Genomic DNA, 3,666 nt, shown 5'->3' with positions numbered 1-3,666 from the left:
TTTGTCAAGCTTTATATTCAACACTTTAAACTTCTCTTCCAGCCCTTAGTGTCTACCAGAATCTTCTCCTCTATAGCTTCTATCATAATCTTCCCCATAAGTGTCTTGGCTCATGGCTAAGTTCTCAACAAGTTCCATAGCTGCATTGATTTCTTTTGCCAAGAAATTTCCATTTGATGCTGTGTCCAACTGAATCCTGATCTTAGGAACAGCTCCTCTATACAAAGTGCTAAGGAGAGAGGCTTCTGAAAAGCCATGATGTGGACACTTATTTGTGTAGCTTCTAAACCTGTCCAAAGCTTCTCCAAAGGTCTCATTAGAATGTTGAGTGAAGCTGGAAATCTGGTTCCTTAGCTTTGCAGTCCTTGAGCTTGAGAAGAGCTTGGATAGAAAGGCAATCTTGCATTGCTCCCATGTGTGGATGGATCCTCTTGGGAGGTTCTTTTCCCACTGATGTGCCTTATCTCCAAGGCTGAATGGGAACAATCTCAGTTTGAAGCCGTCTTCAGATACCCCATTGATCTTAGTGAGATCACAAACTCTGTCAAACTGATCCAGATGCTCCAAGGGATCCTCCATAGGTAAGCCATGGAACTTCAGATTCTGAACCATATTGATTAAAGAGGCCTTCACCTCAAAGTTGTTGTTTTGGACAGGAGGTGGCCTGATTCCTGCTCCATACTGGTGTGCATAAACTCGGTCATTCTCACCAACAAAGACTGGTGGAGGCTGATGACGTATGGGTGGGTTTGGGTGGGGCTGTGGCTGGTTAACATGAGGTAGGTCTTGGTTCTGGTTACCATGAGCGTGTCCCTGATGGACCTGAGCCTGTTGAGCCTGAATTCCAATCCCATTACCAGCTCTTTGACCTTGATCAGCTTCTTGAGCCTGATGCTCATTCCCAACTTGCTGATTCATTCCTAACCTCTCCAAGTGAACAGCTCTTTCTCTTTGTCTTCTTGCTTGGCTTCTTGTGATCATAAACCTGAAAACAAAGACAGAGCTTGAAAGGTGATCAGTAAAACAAAAGAAACTTGATCTCAAAAACTATATCAGAAACTAATGCTAACAATCCCCACAAAATATGGCAACGGCGCCAATTGATAACTAAGGTTTTTAAGGCCTTAATAAGAGTTATCAATCCTTTATGTCACTTGTAGTACAAAGGGTATCAATCCAAATGTGTGTTTGCTAGGCACTAGTTTAGGTGACAAGTTCTTAAGTCAAGCTGAATAAAAGTTGAGTTTGGTGAAACCGGCAACAAGAAAACATAAAACAAGAAACAAGCAAGCTATTGTATGAACTAAACAAAGCAAGCAAACAAAACAAAGTGATGATGATTAAGCAAATGATGAAAGCTAAACCTCTAGATGTGATCATTGATTAGGGTGCTTTAGATATTGAATCATGATGCTAAGAACATAATACAACACTTGCTACTCTTTAGTCTAGGCTTCTTAATCAGATTAATTCATTCCCATGACAATAATCTCTTTGCTAATCACTTAATCAAGTCTAACAACCATTAGATATAATCAAGCAATCAACAAGCATAATGCATCAAGCCTAATAAGTGACCAAACAATCTCTCAACCAAGAAGACTGAATCTTATACAGAAAGACATAACAAGCAATCACATGATCTCAAACATTTCAACTTAGAACTCTAATCTAGACTAATCCTCTCATGAAGGCATTAATCTCTACACTAATCCACTTTCAAACCAAATCATCATTTGTGAAATATGAATCAATGAGCATTAAGAAACAGTTCTAATATGTCATTTATGCTTCAAACAAACATTCCCATGGCATTTAAAACATAAACCCTTAAGTTAGCTCTTTCAGGCATTTCATCAAACACTTTGGTGCATGAAATGCCTATGAACCCAGATTTCACTTTCCCAAGGAAATCTGGCATTAGGAGCTGCTAACTAAGGAAATGAAATGAGAATCTAAACCCTAAACATCACCAATCAAATATCTAAGCACCCTAATCTACACACCTAGAAGTTTAAAAGATGACTACTCACTAATCATGAAGAACACATCTAATCTTTTGCAAGAGATGATGTTAATCATGATTAGAAGTAGAAATGAGATAATGAGATGATAAGAAACAGACTTAGATTGATTAAATCCTTGAGATATCTCTTAATCAAAAACGTTTTTACACTAAAAAGGAAAGAAAACTAGAGAGAAACTAAGAGAGAAGATAACATGTCTAGGGTTTTTCTCCAAAAAGCTATATATACTAAGTGCTAATGAACCGGGTCAGCCCGGAACAAACCGGGTCCTGACCCGGCTTTAGTGGGTAAAGTGGAATTACTGCGGGTTGGTCCAGTGTCTCCCAGGTAGCATACCTAAGCCGCAGGATTTGTTACTTAGACATCTTGGCCGTTCTTCTTTTTGCTGCGGCTTGGACCTCTTTCACCAGGTAGCACGCCCAACTTGGAGTAAATTGCGAACATTTGTGCGGCTTGGTCTTCTTTGTTCCCAGGTAGCACGACTAAGCCGCAGCTTTTATGACTTAGACAACTCGGCCATTCCTCTTTTTACTGCAGCTTGGACCTCTTTCACCAGGTAGCACGCCTAACTAGGAGTAAATTGAGAGTGTATGTGCGACTTGATCTTCATGCTTCCCAGGTAGCACGCCCAAGTCGCAGTATTGTGGACTTAGCAATTTTCTTGCTCGGGAGCTTCAGACCTCATCCATTGATAGCTTACCCGCACTTCTCAACTCGCAGCATCAATTTCCAGGCATTCGTCTTCAGGCCTGCGAGTTAACCAAGTCGCAAGGCTTTCTCGCAGCATTCAGAGCAGCTTGGACCACTTCGCATTCCGGAGATTGTAACGTCTACGATAATTGTCCGAATTGAGTGATTCTAGTTGCAGAAGATAGAGGACTCATATATCTCCAACTTTGGTGAAGGAAGCTTCGGTGCTTGGGAAGTGGAAGGCTTCCTGGAGGGCTCATCTTTGCAGTGAATTTACACGATCAGAGAGAGGCGTCTAGACATGTGTCCATTCCGGAGACCGTATCTTCCTGCTCATAGCTCCGAATTGAATGTTATATGACGTTCTGGAAATAGGACTCAAATATCTCTGATTCTTATGAAGGCTCCGTAAACTGATTCGGTCTGGAAGTGCACCGTCCTTGCCATTACTCGGAGCTCATCGGGTCGGTCCAAAACGGCAGCGAGACAGGCGTACCTTCCGACGAGCTTAACTCTCTGCTCACGTGTCAGAATTCCATGATTTTACTTGCTCTAGAACCGTGATCCAAACCTCTCCAACTTTGATGAAGCACCTGACAACTGAATCGGACCGGAAGGTTCCCTGGACAGGCGATCATTCAAGAGTATCGGATTGCTCCGGAATGGATGCGAGAGAGGCCTGTCTTCCGGTGACCGTATCTTTCATAGGAGAGTTTTGGTGTAGCTAAAGGAATAAGAAAACAAGTAAATGATGCATATCCTCCCACATTTATGACTCTCTACTTCTTCTTTGTAAGCTCAAAACTCCCTCTTGTCAATATAGTACCATTTTGGATCAGAATACAACTTTTCTTAAACAGAGTCCCAGTTTTCTGATTTTCGTAGGAGAGTTTTGGTGTAGCTAAAGGAATAAGAAAACAAGTAAATGATGCATATCCTTCCACATTTA

At 41.5% G+C, this 3,666-nt stretch overlaps 1 non-coding gene across 1 annotated transcript; it reads left to right on the top strand.

Moving 5' to 3' along the window:
* The first annotated feature begins 250 nt into the window (after positions 1–250).
* Positions 251–357, top strand: LOC112083698. The gene has a single exon (XR_002897834.1). It is a non-coding gene; the product is annotated as a small nucleolar RNA R71 (small nucleolar RNA).
* The last annotated feature ends 3,309 nt before the right edge of the window (positions 358–3,666 follow it).

Source organism: Eutrema salsugineum, unplaced genomic scaffold (assembly GCF_000478725.1).
Source record: "Eutrema salsugineum unplaced genomic scaffold, Eutsalg1_0 scaffold_6, whole genome shotgun sequence".
Lineage (NCBI taxonomy): Eukaryota > Viridiplantae > Streptophyta > Magnoliopsida > Brassicales > Brassicaceae > Eutrema > Eutrema salsugineum.
The sequence above is the reverse complement of the archived record's forward strand: the minus strand, read 5'-3'. Positions and strand labels throughout refer to the sequence as shown.